Here is a 19911-nt window from a genome sequence, read left to right as displayed (position 1 = left end):
TGAAAGATTGGAGCGACTGGGCTTGTATATGCTTGAGTTTAGAAGACTGAGAGGGGATCTGATTGAGACGTATAAGATTTACTAAAGGATTGGACACTCTGGAGGCAGGAAGCATGTTTCCACTGATGGGCAAGTCCCGAACCAGAGGACACAGTTTAAAAATAAGGGGTAGGCCACTTAGAACAGAGGAGAAACTTCTTCACCCAGAAGTGATGGGTTTACTAAAGGATTGGACACTCTGGAGGCAGGAAGCATGTTTCCACTGATGGGCAAGTCCCGAACCAGAGGACACAGTTTAAAAATAAGGGGTAGGCCACTTAGAACAGAGGAGAAACTTCTTCACCCAGAGAGTGATGGGTGTATGGAATGCTCTGCCTCAGAAGGCTGTGGAGGCCAAGTCTCTGGATACTTTCAAGAAAGAGTTGGATAGAGCTCTTAAGGATAGTGGAATCAAGGGTTATGGGGATAAGGCAGGAACAGGATACTGATTGAGGATGATCAGCCATGATCGTAATGGTGGCTCGAAGGGCACTATGGACTACTCCTGCAACTATTGTCTATTGTCTATTTACAATCAGACAATACAATCAGTCCCTATGAAAGTGAAAGATTGACATTTAACTTCATCCATGATCTATCTGGGATGTTGAGTATCATAAACAGCTCCTTAATCTGCTTGGCTTGGTACTCATTACAAGTACTGCACTGGCTGATATGATCCTAATCTCAGAGTTCATGTTCGACCAATAGAGCACTTTCCTAACCTTCTTTGCTCCAGATTCAATTCCTTAATGGCTTGCAGAATTGCACTCAGTGATAATGAATCTATTTCTTTTGCACAAGATGCAATCTTAGGCATTCACTTCATTTGCATATCCAATGTTTTCTTATAGTAACAGATTTGCCCTTGATGCTTTCAGGCTATTCTTTCAACACTATAATTGCAGCACTTGGAGAACTGCATCATCTTTCCCAGCTTGCTTAATTTGAGCCAGAATCTTTGTTTCTGCTAGTTGATGACTTCCAGACTATGTCAAACTGTCACTTCTTGCTGAATCTTGATGGTTTCACTCTGTCTAGCATCCTCAATGTTCTTCATTGGGAGTGCTGTCTTGACAGCATATCATATTCATCTATTTCCTTTGCATGTATGTCATATTCAGATGATATCTGTGGACATGAAATAACACTCTTTGCAAATGCTTTGGAGCAGATAGAAATGGTTTGAGTTAGATGCTTTGAAGTGGCTTGTCATCAGCTTCTGTTATGACTATGTTGCTCCCAAACAGATATTGATTAGAACTATCACAAATAAACACAATAGACAGGCTCTGTGTCTCAATCTGATCATAGGTCATTCAGTATGTATGAATGTCCTGGATGCAAATGCAATTCATTGTCCTTGTTGCATAAGTTGAAAAGTGTAGGCCAGGCAGCATTCAAAGAGCAGGAGAATCGACGTTTCGGGCATAAGCCCTTCTTCAGGAATGAGGCTGGTGTGCCACTTTTTTTGTAGAGGGAGGAGGAGAGCTTCTTCAAGGTAGGCATCCTTGCAAGAGGATTCGCAGTAGGTTAAGATCAACTAGGAGAAAGTGAGGACTGCAGATGCTGGAGACCAGAGCTGAAAAGTGTGGTGCTGGAAAAGCACAACAGGCCAGGCAGCATCCGAGGAGCAGAAGAATCGGGCATAAGCCCTTCTTCAGGAATGAGGCTGGTGTGCCTCACCAGCCTCATTCCTGAAGAAGGGCTTATGCCCGAAACGTCGATTCTCCTGCTCCTCGGATGCTGCCTGACCTGCTGCACTTTTCCAGCACCACACTTTTCAACTCTGGTCTCCAGCATCTGCAGTCCTCACTTTCTCCTAGTTGCATAAGGACAATCTGCTCCAAAACTGGTTTTGGTGAAACCACACCACAAGGTGACTTCATTATTGACATCACAGTTTCTCAGCACTGGTGTTGTCATCACTACTTGTTTGATTCTAGTTAAAAGTTTATCCTGGTTCCATGTCTCAAAACAACTGCATATCCTAACGGTGAGCTTGCACAGAAATTCATGCAGTGATGACAAATTAGGTTTGAACTTTGCTAAATAGTTCACCATTCCAATAAATCATTTCACTGCTTATTCATCTGTTGGTTATTTCATCTCTGCTCCAGCTCTAACCTTGTCAGAGTCTGGGTTTTGTCTTTTCACTTTTAGTACATTACCTATGTATTTGACTTTAAGAATTGCACATTTTTTCTTGTTCCACTTCAGGTTCATTTGTGAAACTCTTTTGCAATCATATTAAATTCTGAGCATCTTCCTTGTTTCTCCACATCCACAGACAAACAGATCATCCACAATAGCATCCACTCCAGGGAGATCACGAACTATGTTATGCTGTTTACATTGCTGCTCTTCCAGAGCAGTGGGAGTACCAAATGGCATATACAATCATCTGCAACTCTCGAATCACATCCAGAATGTAAGATGAAAAGTGCTGCTTTTAGCCAGCTTTACTTGCAAGTGACTATCTTTGTTATCAAAGGTAGCATGGAACATGGCTTTGGCAAGTTACAACACCACAAATGGGAACAGGCGGAGGCTGTTTGACCCCTTTAACCTGCTCCACTATTAAATAGGATCATGGCTGATCCGACATTTCTCACAGCCACTCCTCTGCCCTTTCCTTATAAACTTGATTCTACTCTACATTTTGCAACATTTATTCAACAGGTGGCATAGGTTAGTGAGATCTCTGCAAATCGTTCTTGAGATCCTTTGGATCTACACATACTTTTAGTTTTCAAAGGTTTAGTTTCACTACTACTGTGCTGTTAATTCAGAGCGTAGCAATTGTTACTTTCTTCGTTACTCCTTTCTTTTCAAACTCTTCTATCTTTTCAAACTCTTCTATCTTTTCTTTAATACTTCACTGCTCAGTCCTTTGAGTATAGGGATTGGGAAGTCATGTTGAGGTTGTAGAGGACATTGGTGAGGCCTCTTCCCAAATACCGTGCCCAGTTCTGGTTGCCCAGTTACAGGAAGGATATTATCAAGCTGGAGAGGGTTCAGAAGAGATGAACCAGGATGTTGCTGGGTATGGAAGGTATGAGTTATAAAGAAAGGCTGGATAGGCTGGGACATTTTTAATAGGAGCATAGGAGGTTGAGAGGCAATCTGATAGCAGTTTATAAAATAGTGAGAGGTATCGATAGAGTTAGTGGTAATTGTGTTTTCTTTAGGATGGGGGAATTCAAGGCTAGGGTAATGTGAGGGGGGGAGAGATTTAAAAAAGACGTAAGAGGCAATCTTTTTATATAGAGGGTGGTTGGTGTGTGGAATGAAGTTCCTGAGAAAGTGGTAGATGTGGGTACAATTACAATGTTTCAAATTTGGATAAATACATGATTAGGAAAGGTTTGGAGATATATGGGCCAGGATTAGGCAGGTGGGACTAGTTTAGTTTGGGATTATAGTCAGCATAGACTGATTGGATCAAACAATCTATTTCCATGCTGTATGATTGTATGACTGGAATTAAAGATAACTAGAATTTTCCTCAGCAGATGCTGAGTTGCTCTCCCTCTCTTATCTAATCTGAGGTGACTTTAGGATGACATCCAAACTTGGAGAAAGATCTTTGTTATCTTCCAATACCTGTTCAGTAGTCAATGGCTTAGTGGCTGGTGAAATCTCTCTTTATATGTTTATGGTTACTAGTCCATGCTTCAGGTGGCAGGCCTGGGTTTTGCTTAACGTTTATTATCTTAAACACTGGATTTTTGTTCTTCCCTTTGGATTGTGCTTTCAACTTCATTTGTCCTCTTGAGACAAGTGTAATTCCATGGTATAACTTCAATCTTATCTCTGAGAGCTTCATTTCTGGGTGGTCATTACCTGAGTGGTTTCACAAAGATTTGTGAAACTTGTGATGTTCCATGAAATATCTGACTCTTAAAGTTCACTTGATGTGCTCCTTCTGTATTTATCATTCCAATAGTCACAAACCATTCATCACCTTTAGCCCTGGTGATGCCAACTTGTTGTATGATATTCAGTAATTTGTAAGAGTTATCATTGGCTGACTCTCCAGCAGGTATATTTGTAATTTTATTTTGCTTCTTTCTAGCTTGGTTCTTGCATGCAATGTGATTTAGCTTTTTGCAGCTGTCACATTGCTTTCCCTATGCTGTACATGTTTCCTTTTCTTTAATAGGTTATTGTCTACAATATATACATTCTTTCCCCTTGCTTTAATCTTTCTGCTGGCTCCTCTGCAATATTTCATCCTTTTCTAAAGCTATTGTTCTCATTCAGTCTGGAATGTCTCACACCACAATACGAAACCTCATTTTTTCTCCCAATGATGAAGAACTGTTTCAGGGCTTCTGTACATGTTGATAGCTTTCTTGGGAGTAGGTTTCTCTCCTCTCTGCTGTCACAGTAGGATTTCTTATGCCTCAGACAGTCTTACCTCCAATGAGATCAATTTTTATTTGTCTAGACTTTCAGTATTCAGCTAGATGTATCAATGTGATCAAGTCTGCCTCCCCACTTTAGCTCTCATATTGAACAAATACCATTCCTAAGTATCATTAATATGCAGTTCGTTGTGTGTCTCCAAAACCTGCAAAATCTCCCCGTCTGAATTTTCAGTGAGATTTGTATGGAATGAGCTGCCAGAGGAGGTGGTGGAGGCTGGTACACCTACAACATTTAAAAGGCATCTGGATGGTTATATGAATAGGATGGGTTTAGAAGGATATGGGCCAAATGCTGATAAATGGGACTACATTAATTTAGGATGTTTGGTTGGCATGGAAGAGTTGGAACAAATGGTCTGTTTCAATGCTGTATGACTCTATTTAGTCTACAATACATCTTGTGGCACTCTTTACTGAGCTCTGATAGTCTGGTTGAAATTCTTTATATGCTTAAGGTTTTTTTAAAAAACTCCTGTTGCTATTTCATAGTTTTGCCACTAACAGTGGAAACAGATCTAATTATGCTTAATCTCTTTTCATTTCCACAGCATCAGGGAGAGGAAATGCACTGCTATTTTGATTTACCCAATAATTAAAGAGGATGTCTCCTGATGGCAGATTGACAGTAATAGTATGATTGAGTAGGTGGAAAAGTAACAAATATAGTTCAGTCTGGAGGGGCATGAGGGGCATTTTGGGAGCACGAACAAAACAAGGAAACACACAATAAATGGAAAGGTATTGACGGGGTAGAGGAAACGAACACACTTTCAATGCATTTGCACAGGCTCATGAAACTGACAGGACAGGGTAGCTAAGGTAGTAAAGAAGTCATATGGAATACTTTCCTTCATTGGGTGAGGTATTGAATATATTTAAGGTGACAAGTAAAAAGATTAGAGGCACATGAGGAAAAACCTCTCCACTCAGAGGGTTGTGGTTGCCTGGAATTTACTGCCCAGTTTGGTGGCTGAAGCAGAAACACTCAACTCATTTAAAAGTAACCTGGATCTGTACGTGAAGCACTGTAACCTGCAGGCAACATGCACTGGGAAGTGGAATTAGAATGCTTGGTTAGTTAAATTAAGTAGGTGCAGACATGATGGGCTGATTGGTCTCTTTCTATGCTGTACTTTACCATGGCTCTATGATTGCAAACTACTGCTTTTATCTCACTTCCTTCTTTGAAAATCCGTATATTTTACAGAGCTGCAGGTTCATGTTTTCAGGACTTGAGTTCAATTCCCACCATACCAGAGTGAAATTGTAGTCATTAAAAATGGGGAATTAAAAAGCCCCTTAGTGACCATGTAATGACTGTTTCTGATTCATCAGGTTTACTAATGACCTTTGAATCTGTCTGACGTTACCTAATTGTGACTTCCAGACCTTCAGCGACGTAATTAACTGCACTCTGGCTAATTAGATATGGACAATAATCAATAATGCTAGCCTAGTCATTTATGCCCTCATCCTATGAACAAATTTTTAAATATGAGGATCTGGGTTGTGAATGAGCTGCAATATATCTGCAAATGGCTGTAAAGCCATATTTTCCTGTTGTTTTAAATTTTGTTTTCAACCTTTTAGTATTATTGAGGAGCTGATCAGGATAGCCAATTTGACATTTTGACTGATGAGTTGGTGTTTGGAGTGATGGTACTGTAATGGCTCAGTTATTGGTCTGATAATCTAGAGAACCTGTCTAATGATTGTCCAGCAATAGACATTAGTTAAATTCCCAGCATGACGAGTTGAAAATTTGAATTCACTATTAGAAAAAATAGAAATGAAATGCAGAGATAGTAAAAGTGACTATAAAGATGTTGGGTTGTCAGACACATTCAACTGGTTCACCATTTCCTTTAGGTCTGATCTAAATGTTAAGAATGGTTAACTTTTAACTGATCGATCAATCATGAAGTAGGTTCAACATTACCTTCTCAGGGCAACTAAGGATGAGTTGAAATTGCCAACTGAGTCAGGCTTGCCCACATCCTTCATGGGAATAATAAGCATGAAGAGATTGGCACGGCTGACCTGAGAAATGCAGGGGGTAGCCAGTCTGAAATTAGTGCCTCAAGTATAACAGGGTATCAATTTTACATGCTATCTTTTAACACAGAAGTCAATTTGATTGGAAAGGGCTAATAATTATCCTTAATGGAACAAATTTAGTCAGAGAGCAAGGCTTTAATAGTGCTAAAACTGTTAACAATGACATAAAAAAGACGTTTAATGTGAATAAATAAAGGGGCTCAAATATTTGCAATAAATTCTATTTGCCATGAGTTTGTTAATGAGTAAATAGTATTGTCTGCAATGGCATGTTGCTATAATTTCAAGGTTCATTCTTACCTTTACAAGTGGCGTTTTATGTCAGGACTGTGTGAGAGGAATTGCTCTCTCCAGTAGTAGGAGATAAAAGATGATGTTGCCAGGCATCTATATTTTGACTCTGATAAAACGAGGCTGAGGAAAGGTGCGTAAGAAAAATGCAAGTGAGATCAAAGAGCATGAACCTCACCGGGAATATTTTTTAAACTGAACAAGTTAACAGTAAAACTGTCAATAAAGAAAGACCTACAACATTTGGTGACAGATTTCCCATGAGGTAGTCCAGGTCAACAAGAGAGGAATATACCAAAAGAGAAGACATGGGTGTTTGGGCCTCATCTTAATTTCTTGGCCAAATAGAGGAAAAAGATGAAAAAGGTCTGCAAGATCTCTGGTATATGTTGGAGAAGGGATCAGAAAAACTAATTTTTAATTGAATTTTGGGATGTGAATGAGCTGAATCAGTGTAAAGCCATTTTTCCTGTCGTTTTAAGTTTTGTTTTCAACCTCTTAGTATTATTGAGGAGCTGATCAGGATAGCCAATTTGACATTTTAACTGATGAGTTGGTGTTTGGAGTGATGGTACTGTAGTGGCTCAATTATTGGTCTGGTAATCTCGAGAACATATCTAATGATTGTCCAGCAATAGGCATTAGTTAAATTCCCACTAATTTAAGTGAATAGAACACTCTTGCAACAATGAAATAATCTAAAGGTTCAAATAATATGCTCCCATTTGGAGCTGTTTCACCCTATGTTTAAAGAAAGGGTCACTGGACCCAAAACATTAACTCTAATTTCTCCTCACAGGTGCTGCCAGACCTGCTGAGCTTTTCCAGCAATTTCTGTTTTTGTCCTTATTACTAATCCTGTTAATAGATATACGGTGAGGCTGAGGGCCTCCAGCAGAACCTATGAGACCAGAAGAATGTGATGAAATTGGTCTCACCTCAGTTATTTTACGTTAATGCCTGAGTGAAAACAAATTAGTGTTCAACATAAAACTGAGTAGCTGAAGTGCCAGTTTTAAGCTATCTTAAAAAGACTAGTTGGATGATTTTGGGATAAGTAATTGAGGGATTTATAAGTTTTTTACCCAACGAATGGGATGGATGGTGGAGGTACAAGAATTTTGAGAGTGCAGGAAATTTGAAGTCTGAGGTTTCCCCTCATACTGTGGAATCTACAACAAGTGTATGACACCACTGCCTGGATGTGAGTCTGATTGACACACTTGGCTTTATGTCTGGGGAACAATGATGGAGAAGAGGTGTGGGTCCAAGTAAATCTGAGCCCTGACACATTGAGGGGTAGGGATAAATCATGGAGTGGGGTGGTAGTAGTGCTAAAGAGTATTGGTGGGTTGGGCAGGTGGTAAATTGAAAGTCTTATTTGTGGAGTGGGAATTCACAGTGTCTGTGGGGAGGTTAGAGGGCTTGGTGGGATTGACAGAATAGTCCACAATGGTGTCCAGTTGTGAGAGGTTTGACAAGATGGATATGCTGGACTCCGCAGATAATTAGAATAACCTTTATCTCCTCAATCCACAGTCTTTGCCTCCTGTAACTGCCAATTGTCCCACAGATCATGAAAACTGGTGTTCCAGATTTCTCGCCAATACATCCAAGTTCATGTGCCAATTAATTTTAATATTTGAACACAATTACAAACTGCCCACCGCCAACTTTTGTGTTGTCCAGTCACATCTACAGACTCATCTCATTAAAAAAAGGATGCAGTTGTACCTGGACTTTGTTTCTAAAGAAGGAAAGTAAGGTTTTGCATTTTTTTAATAGGTTGAAGTAAGTTCCTCGACGGAAGAACAGTTTTGATTACTTTTTGTTACGTTTTTCATTGGTTTTAATCTACCCATTATTGGCTTTGCTGGTTATTCTATGACAGATTCAGTTCAGTTTTTGTTTGGCTTAATAATTAGCTTTATTATTTCTGGTTTTGATATTAAATTTCAGAAAGAGGTGCAAGTGCAGCCTTAATCTAGTCAGAAGCTCCAAATCAGGGTTTCATTAGAAATAAAAACCCAGTGGATTCAAGATGGCGGCAATCTGAATAGATCAGCCTTGCTGAGCTCTGCACCCCAACCCGAGGTAGTAGCTTTTCCACCCTTACTTTAGTTTTGTTTGGAAAAAAATTATTGTTAAATGGTAAAAACAACCATTTAAATCCTTTCCTGAGCGTGCGAGAATGACTAAAGGGAAGCAAACGGTCAAGTCTCAACACTCGGGACATTCGAAAACAGTCGGCGGGCCTGAGACTGTAACTGGGGAAGCAACTGCAGCTCCGACTGCAGCTGTGAAGGAATGCCATGCGCAGCAGAACATCATGGAGGAACTCGGAGCGATCCGACACTAATCCAAGAAATGAGGGAAGAGACTCATAATCAACTGGAGCCCACCTCAACCATGCTGCAAAAGCATGAGAGGGAGTTGGAAGGGCTCAGGAAGTGAGTTGGAGAGGTTGAGTGGTTGACCGCAGCATTGGAGACCAAGGTCAACCAAGGAGACCAAGGTTGAGAAACAAGTTTGGTCCCTGACTGAGCAAGTCGATGACCTGGAAAATAGAAATAGGAGGAAAAATATCCAGGTCATTGGCCTGCCGGAGGGAGGAGAAGGTGGGCAGCCAGCAAGTTTTTTGAAGACTGGTTGCCATAATTTCCTGGCCGGGATGCCAAGGCATTCCAGGTGGAGGTTGACAGAGCTCACCGGGTTGTGGTGTGCAGAACTGGTCAGCGTCAGCACCCCCGCCCAGTTCTGATACGATTTCAATGCTACAGGGACAGGCAGAGAGTCATGAAAACTTCTAGAAGGTTTGGGATAGATCCACAGGCCCTGACCTATCAAGGAACTAAGAAAATGTTTTTCCAGGACTTTTCTGCAGCAGTGATCCCTAAGAGGAAATCGTTTGATGAGGTTAAGAGAAGGTTAAAGGAGCTCGGTATTCAATACTCGATGAGGTAACTCATAAGTATGGATTATCGAGCAGGGACGTCTTCCATTTTTTTCAGGTCAGAGATTTTATGCAAAAAGAGACAACACTTCTGGCTGAGTGTTAAAGCTCTGCTACGGAAAGGTGGGTGCTTCAGGCTAAGAGCACTCTTTCAGTGAGTACTCTCTATCATTTCTTGGATGGACGTTCCTCAGGTCACATCGAGCAAGTGACGGGAGGTCTGGGAGAGAGAGTTGGGATGGAGATCACTCCGGAAACTTGGGAGGACATTTGTGAGAGTGTGGGAAGATTTCGTTATATAACAAGACCAATATTGTGCAGTTAAAGATTCTTCATAGGGCTAATCTGGCCCCAGATCATCTTGCAAAATTTAAGCAGGGTGCATCTTCAATGTCCCACAAACGTAAAATAAATACAGGTATCCTCACTCATTGTTTGTGGTCCTGCCGCAGGTTCCATACATACTGGAGCGCTGTGGCAGGAGTAATAGGGAGGGTCTTGGGGACCAAAGTCAAGGTTTTTCTTCTCCTGGGTTGGCCGAATTTATCTCCCTTTGATGGATATGGGAGAAAGCTTTTTAGCACCCTCACTTATTGTGCAAGGAAGAACATTCTGTGCTGGGTGTCTGAGGACCCCCCCGGGTCTGTCAGGGTGGCATAAGTTAATTTTGGAACACATTCCTTTGGACTTTCTTACAAATATGCTGCACCAGAAAATGGACAATTTTTATAAGACATGGCAGCCCTTTTTTGAAATATTTGGAAGCAGATCTGTCCACCATTTTAATTAGGGCTTTTGTCTAGCCATGGTGGTTTGGTCTAATAAGTCTAATATCCTGAGAGGCAGAATTTCGTGCAAACATGGTTTTAATAATTGATGCTCTCGAAGATTGAAAGCTGAGGTCTTCTTATGTTGAGTGGTGTTATTTATTTACTTATTTATTGATTGATGTGTCATGAGTGTAGTTGTGAGTTCTTTTGTAGAGTAGTATAGTAGTTGATTTATTGTTTATTGTTGGTTTTTGTTGTTATGATGTTATATTTTTGTAATTCTATAATTTTAAAGAAACATTTTTCCAATAAAAATATTTAAAAATAAAAGTAAATAAAAACCCAGGTATATTAGGGCTTCAGAAAAATTCATATCTTATGTTGCCAGTAATTGACAAGGAGACTAACGTAGGTGAGGACCTAGAAATGATCATTAACATGAAAGAGATAGTGTTGGGCAAGCTAATGGAGCTAAATATAGACATGTCTCCTGGCCCTGATGGAATGCATCCCAGGATACCAAAAGATGTGGTGGGAGAAGTGACAAATACGCTTATAGTAATTTTCCAAAATTTGCTAGAGTTCCAGTAGTTTGGAAAACAATAAATATCACATAGCTGAAAACAGAGGTAGACAAATGATGGGGATTTATAGACTGATTGGCTTAAGTGCTAAAGTGGGGAAAATATTTGAATCTATCATCCAGGAAGACATAAGAAGACATCATAATAGAAATTGTCCCAACGGGTAGATTCATGGAAGGCAGGTTATGTTTAATTAATCTACTGGAATTCTATAAAGACATTATGAGCATGGTGGACAATGGGGACGCAGTAGATGTGGTGCATCTGGATTTCCAAAGGCATTCAACAAGGTCCCGCATAATGGTCTGCAGCGTAACATAAAGGTACACGGTGTTACAGGCAATGTATTAGCATGGATAGAAGATCTGGCAGATGAAGTACAATGTTGATAAATGTGGAGTTATCCATTTTGGTGTGATGAACAGTAAAAAGGACTATTATTTTGAACAGTAGAAGTTGCAGCATGCTGCTGTACAGAGGGACCAGAGTGTCCTTGTGCATGAATCACAGAAGGTTGGCTTGCAGGTACAACAGGTAATTGAGATGGCAAATGGAATTTTGTTCTTTGTTTTATTATTCATTTCATTTTAAGTGGGATGTGGGCATCGCTGATTGGCCAGTATTTATTGCCCATCCCCAGTTGCCATTGAGAAGGTGATGGTGAGCTGCCTTCTTGCATTATCACAGTCACCTGCTGTGGGTTGACCCCCAATGCCATTAGAGAGGGAATTCTAGGAATTTGACCCAGGAACGGTGAAAAAACAGTGATACATTTTCCAGGTCAGGATGGTGAGTGGCACGGAGGGGAACTTGAAAGTGGTGGTGTCCCCATGTCTGCTGCCCTTGTCCTTCTCGATGCAAGTGTTTGCGGATTTGGAAGGTGCTGTCTGAGGATCTTTGGTGAATTTCTGCAGTGCATTTTGTAGACGGTACACACTGCAGAAATTGGTGTTGGAGAGAGTGGATGCTTGTGGATGCAGTGCCAACAAAGCAGGCTGCTTTATCCTGGATGGTGTCAAGCATCTTGAGTATTGTTAGGGCTACACTCATTCAGACAAGTGGGGTGGGGGGGGGGCGGTATTCCATCACACTCCTGACTTGTGCCTTGTAGACGGTTTGGCTTTCAGAAGCCAGGAAGTGAGTTACTTGCTGCATTAATCCTAGGCTCTGACCTGCTGTTCTAGCCAATGTGTTTATGTAGTGAGTCCAGTTAAGATTCTGAGCAATGATTAATAGAGGGATTGAGTTTAAAAGCAGGAAGGTTATGTTGCAGCTGTATAGGGTGCTGGTGAGGCCACATCTAGAGTACTGTGTGCAGTTTTGGTCTCCTTATTTGAGAAAGGGGTACTGGCTGTGGAGACGGTGCAGAGGAGATTCACTAGATTGATTCTGGAGTTGGGAGGGTTGCCTTATGAGGAGACACTTAGTAAACTGGGATTATATTCATTGGAATTTAGAAGAAAGAGGAGGGATTTTATTGAAATATATAAAATTATGAAGGGAATAGATGAGATAGAAGCAGTAAGGATGATTCCACTGGCAGGTTAAACTAGAACAAGAGGGCATTGCCTCAAAATTAGGGGCAACAGATTTAGGACTGAATTCAGGAGGATCTTCTTCATCCAAAGGGTTGTGAATCTGTGGAATTCCCTGCTCAGTGAAGTAGTTGAAGCTTCCTCATTGAACGTTTTTAAAGCTAAGATAGATAATGTTTTGAACAGTAAAGGAATTAAGGGTTATGGTCAAAGGGTGGGTAAGTGGAGCTGAGGCCACGAAAAGATCAACCATGATCTTATTGAATGGCGGAGCAAGCTCAAAGGGCCAGATGGCCTACTCCTGCTCCTGGTTTGTATATTCCAATGTTGCAAATATTATGTGGTTCTTCATTTCTTACTTCATTTTGACCGCACTGACCTATCTAAGTCTAAGGGATTACCTACTAACTACAAGCGTTAACATGAAAATTGACTTGATGTCTGGACCAAGGCTGTAATGAAGTCAGGTACTGAATGGTCATGATCACTAATGAGCAGATTATTCTCTTGCAAGTAGTGCTGAGTAACACCTGTCCATCATTTTGCTGATAATTAGGAGAAGATTGTTGAGGTGGTAATTGGCCAGGTTGAATTTGTCCCACATTTTGTAAACAGGATTATTTCTTTCCAATGTGGCAATGTGTAATGAGTCAGAATTAATTAATTATGGCAAAGAGTCCTCATGATAGGAACTCACATTCAGTTTAAGGGTGAGAAAAGTGAATCTGAAATTATTGTCCTAAACACAAATAAAGACAATTATAAATGAATAAAGAAAGCTGACCACTGGGAAATAGGAAAATATGTTAAAAGGTTAAATGGTAGAGAAGCAGTGGCAGATACTTAAGGTATTATTGTAACTCTCAATAAAGATATATTCCATTGAGAAAGAAAGACTCCATAAGAACAATGCACCATCTGTAGCTAACTAAAGAAGCTAAGGGTCATTTCAAATGTAAAGAAAAGGTGCTGCAAAGATTAGTGGTAGATCAGAAAATTGGGAACATTTTAGGTGCCTCCAAAGGATGATTATTTAAATAATGAAGAAGGAAAAATTTGAGTATGGAAGAAAATCTTTAAGAAATATAAAAATAGGCAGTAAAAGGTTCTACAAGTATATAAAAATGAGAAAAAGTAGCTAAAGTGGGTGTTGGTCACTAGAATGGGACTGGGAATTAATAATGGAAAATAAGAAAATGGCAGAAACTTTGAACAAGTATTTTGTACATGTCTTCACGGTAGACGACACAAAATCCATCTCCAAAAATAGTAAAATCATTACAAGCAAAAATAGAAAAATCATAGTCAATCCAGAGGAAATATTTGATAAAGTATTAGATGAGGTGAGAGTATTTGTCAATGGTTGGCTGACTATATTGTTAAAATGTACAGATAATGGGCATTGGAGTCAAGATTAGAGAGTTGCTGGAAAAGCACAGCAGGTCAGGCAGCATCTGTGGAGCAGGAAAATCAACATTTTGGGCAAAAGCCCTTCATCAGGAACAATAATGGGCATTGTTTCGTTCAAGACTAGAGCACAGATAACCTTCTGTGATGCAGTGATAGTTCCCCAATCTTTGGGCCTGAATATCTGGGTTCAAATCCCACCTATTCTGGAGATTACCATAGTGGGTGTGCTAAATGTGTTATTTTTTAAATACAGAGAGTTGGGGGCTCTTGTGGCATATTAGTGGTGCCCTCACAACTGGGCCAGAAGATTATTCAAAATAAAGAGACCCGGGCAACTGGCTTGCTTGTCTAAAAGTAAGATTTGCATTTTGGAGTTTTCTGGACATAATTATGCAAGAGGTCCTGGGATCAAATCCTCTTTGAGCCTTAATGTGCTGTTACTTGTAATCCAAACACTCGTTCTGTTTAAGTCCCTTTGAGGGGCTATTGCCTATTAATTTGGTTTAGGTGATCCTGCAGCACAATGGTAATGGCCTTCCCTCTGACATATAAGGTCCATATTGAAGACCCACTAGACAAAGTGATGAATAATAACATGTTTGAACAGGGTGATTTGAAAATATTCATAAAGAGAGTCAGATTAGTTTGATTGCACTGCTTTAGTTAGTTATTCAAAATCAAGCAAAGGCATAGCTGGCTTATTGGTTTAGTTATAATTCCTGTTTTGGGGTTTTCAGTAGCTCGGTATATTAAAGGTCCTAGGCTCAAGTCCTTCATGCTGTGATTTGTTGTTTGTGCATCTGTTAAGGAACTGTCACCATTTAATTTGGTTTCATCAAAACAGATTGACCGAAGAGGAAAAGGAATGAGCAAAACATAATGCCTATTAAATTTTAAGAATGGATAACAATGATGATTCTGCAAAACCTGACATCAGTTTATGGATCAGCCCTATAGGAAGGCAATCACTCCTTGTCAAGCATTTTCGTTTTCAGTTTGAAGATTGAGAGTTTTAATTTGGTCACAGAAGGTAAGTTCAGAATCTAGTGTAGTAGTGATCTCCCAGCATTCTGCATGGGAGAAGAACATTAGCCAGTAAAAATCTCTCTTCAAACAAGTTATATTTGTCAAGTTTAGTAACCTTAAACTATATAAAAGCTAACAGATGCCTAGTAGTACAAAACTTGAAAATTGCTGAAAAGAGACACCATTCAAAACATTGAATGTATTCAAGAAGTGGCTAGATATAACACTTGGGACAAATCGGATCAAAGGTTACGGGGAGAAAGCAGGATTAGACTATTGAGTTGGATGATCAGCCATGATCCTGGTGAAATACAGAGCAGGCTCAAAGGGCTGAATGGCCTCCTCCTGCTCCTATCTTCTATGTTTCAAAATTTTTCATCTTGCACTGATCATGATGAAGACATGCTAAATTTTAAAACATAAAAACAAAGTAAACTAAACGTGTGAAATTTGGTTGGCCAGTTGATCTTGATTGTTTAAAGTCTAGCCACAGAGAAAGCAAAGGGTTCATATCCTTCTGGTTAATTCAAATAAAGTTCAAGGTTTGAAAATATTCATTTAATTCGTGGAGAATAGGTCCCTGCATAAGAATATATGTCACATCTAGCAAAGATAATGAGCCACATTAGCAACTCGACTGATTATCTTAAATTGCTTGTTAGGAATGTTCAGCAAGGGCAACTGGGGTCAACTAAATTATACTTGGCAAATCCAAAACAAAACATCTACTGTTAGATGTGAACCTGTGACTGGGCAGCACTAGCTACATATCAGGTTGGTGATTAATCCCAACTATAAAGGTGTAATCAAATCCATTATATGAGTCTTTCAGAATGAAGCAAAATACTGCAGATTATGGAAATCTGAAATAAGAACTGAAAATGCTGAAGAAACTCAGCAGATTTCAGTTCCGAAGAAAAACGATTGTACCTGAAACATTAACTCTGTTACTCTCTCTACAGATGCTGCTTGACCTGTCTCCAGTAATTTCTGTTCTTATTTCACTAGTCTTCTAGGTTCATCAAGTGCTTCACAATATTAGAAGCAAGGCATTCAATAGATTTCTTGTACATAAATCCTGCGATAACCTTACAAATACAGTTTCAAGAAAGACAAAAGACAGTCAGATATATAACACTGAGGACTAACTAACATATCGAAGGAAGTACTATATTGGTTTGTGGAAATGTCACCTTTACATCTTATAGATGAAGCAATTCCATTTTCAGACCGACCAAAGTTTTAACTTATAACATCATAGAATCATAGAAAGGTTACAGCACAGAAGGAGGATATTATCTTTACAACCATATAAAAGTGGATTTTAAATGAATATATACAAGATAAGTGAAGAGTGATTAATAGCAAATTTATTCACGCACTTCTTACACAGTACTGTACTGTGTTGATGTCTGGAATTCAATTGCTCATAATTATTCAATAAGCTTACTGCTTCTGACTCAACTTTTAACCATGAGCAAAGGGACTTCAAGAATTAACTGAAGCATCATGAATGCAGTTTCTTCTTCTGTTGCTGGCAGTTTAACATCTCATGCAAAGACAGCACTCAACAATGTCAGCAGAGGGGTTGCATTCAGTTTCTGGAGTGGAAATGAACCCCAGCTCTTCCAGCTCAGAATGCTGCCCATTGAGTCACAGAGGAAACTTTTTTACCGTAACCTTTGTTATAAGTCTGGACTTATAAGTTAATGTGTAATCCTGTAATAGCACTCAGCCACAACTTATATTTATATAGCACGTTTATGTAAGGAAACACCACAAGATGCTTCACAAGAGCATTATAAAACAGTGAGACATTGAATCATATAAGGAGATATTATGGCAGATGATCAAAAGAGGTGGCCAAAGAGGGGAGTTTTAAGGTGAATTTGAAAGTGAGGTGGAGAGGTATAGAGAAGGAATTCCAGAGCTTTGGGACCAGGCAATTGAAAACACAGCCACTGATAGTTAAACAATTAAAATAAAGGAAGCATAAGAGACAAGAATTAGAGGAACACAGAATCATAATATACAGAGATAGAAAGGGATGAGGCAATGAAGGGATTTCAAAACAAAGATGAGAATTTTAAATTCAAGATAGTTGTCTGGGAACCAACGTAGGTCAGCAAGCAGGAGGTGTTACTGCAGTGGACTTTGCTATGAATTAGGACACGATCAGGCACCAAGGGGTACACCGGAATCATTCAGTCTAGAGGTAAAAAGTTTCAATAGCAGATAAACTAAGACAGAAGTGAAGTCAGGTGATGGGAGATAGGTTGAAAGAAAGTAATGATGCACATGGTTCTAAGCAAATCTCAGGATCAAAAATCTCAGGTTACAAACAGACTTTCCACAGAGAGGGATAGCGTTGGGAGCTAGGGAACAGAGTTTGGAGCTGGGACTGAAAGCAGTGGCTTCTTCCTTCACAACTTTGAATTGGAGGAAATTTCTGCTCATCCACTATTAATGTTGGGTAAACAGCCTGATAATTTAATAACAGCAGAAGAGTTAAAGGTGGTGGTGGAGAGGTAGAATTCGGTGCCATCTGTGAAAACTAAAGCTGTGTCTTTGGATGATGTTTAGATGAGAAGAAGCAGGGGACCAAGGTTAGATTCCTGGAATATATCAAAAAAGGGAAGCAATTGTCAATTATTCTCTGGCTATGATTAGTTTAGGGATAATGAATCCCTGCATAAGAAAGAGAAGAAAGGACCCAGTTGAGAGCAGTCCCCACCAGTAGGATGACATTGGAGATGCAATAAAGGAGGTTGGTGTGATTGACTGTATGAGCCATTTTGGTAAAGTGGCACGGATGGAGACTTGATTGAAAGGGTTTAAACATAGAGTTCTGGCAAATGAATGTTGGAGGTGATAATGTTCTAATAGACAGGCTTTAAAGGGATATTGGAAATGGGACTGGTAGTTTGCAATGACACTGAAGTCAAAGAGATTTTTTAGGGGGACTGATGATGGCAAATATAAAGCAAAAGGAGTGAGCCCATTTATCATACTAGTGAACATGGGCCCAAGAGGAGAGGTTGGATAATCAAGGGTTTAGTGTGACTGTCATCAGAGCTACAAGAGATAGATTTCATGAACAAGATGAATTCAACAAGGCCATGAAGCAAGGAGAGACACTAGATAAAGGGGAAGCAATGAAAGAAGTTTGGCCAGTCTGACGAGTGAAGGGAAAAACATGAAGGAGGAAGCTGATCAGATTCTGTATTAGAGTGGTGCTGGAAAAGCACAGCAGTTCAGGCAGCATCCGAGGAGCAGGAAAATCGATGTTTTGGCCAAAAGCCCTTCATTGTCTCAATCTTAGTGATGAAAGTGTCTGTGAGCTCCCCGCATTTGTTGTTAGTGGTGCGGGTGGACGGGATGGGGAGGGGTTTTATGAAGTTGGTTTTAAGTCAAGCCACTGGGTCTTTATTTGCATTCCAGAATGTCAGTGGCAGGGATGCTTTTAGAAATAGTAATTCAATTTAAAACCAATGACAACTGAGGTTTACCTAAGGAAATCCAATGTGAATTGTTAAGAGAAAATCATGTTTAAAAAACTTGCTTGAGTTTTTTTTGAGCAGGTCACATAGAGGGTTGATGGAATGTCGTTTACAGGGACTTCTAAAAGGCATTTGATTAAATATTATACTGCAAACTTGTAGTAAAGTTAGAGCTCATGACATCAGCAACGTGGATACAAAATTGGCTGAATGACAGGAAGCAGTAATGGCAAGAGATTGTCTTCAGTATAGGAAGAAATTTTATAGTGGAGTTCCCCAGACATTAATATTAGGTACACTTCTCTCCCTGATATATAATTATCAAGATCTTGGTGCACACTTTTAAAAACTTGTGATTAACAAGAATTTTGGAAATATTGTGTGACCCTGAAGATGAGGGCGTAGAGGATCAAAAGGACAATGGTTTTGGAATGAACAGACAAGCAGCAGATGAAATATAATGGAGGTGTATAGTGATTTATTTTGATAGGAAGAACACAGAGATAATTTTAAATAAAGAGTACAATTCTAAATAGCAGAGAGACTTGGGGGTAAATGTGCAAAATCATCAAAGGTGAGAGTGTGGTTAATAAAACATACTGAGCTTTATCAGTAAGAGCACAGAGCACAAGAGCAAAGATGTTATGTTATAATTGTATAAAATATTCATTCAGCTTAGCTGGAGTATTGCGACCGCGTTTGGGACCACATGTTAAGAAGGCTGTGAGGGCATTAGACACATAGCAGAATATATTTGGAAGAATAGGTCCAGGATTGAGAAACTTCAGTTTCATAGAAAGATTGGAGGAATTGAGACTGTTGCCATTGGAGAAGAGAAAGCTGAGAGGCTAATATTGCTGAAGGATATCATGTAAATGAGAACTAGGAGGATAAAGATAGATCTCTGAGGGATACCAGAGTTCATAGCACGGAGGACCTATTGCAAGTGATTCTCTGACTACTTCGAGACAAGCAGTGATTGTAAAACTAGAATGTTAAAACCATCAGAAGTAGTCACTTGGCAGAACAGAACTTGAATATTGCTGGAAAGAGACATACTATTAAAGCTTCCCATCTTGCATTCATTAGGACAAACATCAAGAGTGCCAAAAATCTCTAATCTAAGCCTTACTTATATTGACTGTTGGAGCATTGATAACTTTTTGATATGGAGAATTGCAAAGATTCAGAATCTTTTGAATTAAGAAATATTTCTACATCTCAGTTCCAAATGATCGACCCCTTACTTTGAAACTATGCTCCCTTGTTCTAGATTCTCTGGCAAGGAAAAAAAAGCTGTTTTAGTGTCTAT

At 39.6% G+C, this 19911-nt stretch overlaps 1 long non-coding RNA gene across 1 annotated transcript in view; it reads right to left on the bottom strand.

Moving 5' to 3' along the window:
* LOC122550306 overlaps positions 1-6939 on the bottom strand; it is a 24305-nt gene extending 17366 nt beyond the window's left edge. The window contains exon 1 of the long non-coding RNA XR_006311805.1: positions 6831-6939. This is a non-coding gene — a long non-coding RNA (uncharacterized LOC122550306). The remainder of the gene's footprint in view (positions 1-6830) is intronic.
* Between the last annotated feature and the right edge of the window lie 12972 nt (positions 6940-19911).

The sequence above is a fragment of the Chiloscyllium plagiosum genome, chromosome 5 (genome assembly GCF_004010195.1).
Source record: "Chiloscyllium plagiosum isolate BGI_BamShark_2017 chromosome 5, ASM401019v2, whole genome shotgun sequence".
NCBI lineage: Eukaryota > Metazoa > Chordata > Chondrichthyes > Orectolobiformes > Hemiscylliidae > Chiloscyllium > Chiloscyllium plagiosum.
The sequence above is the reverse complement of the archived record's forward strand: the minus strand, read 5'-3'. Positions and strand labels throughout refer to the sequence as shown.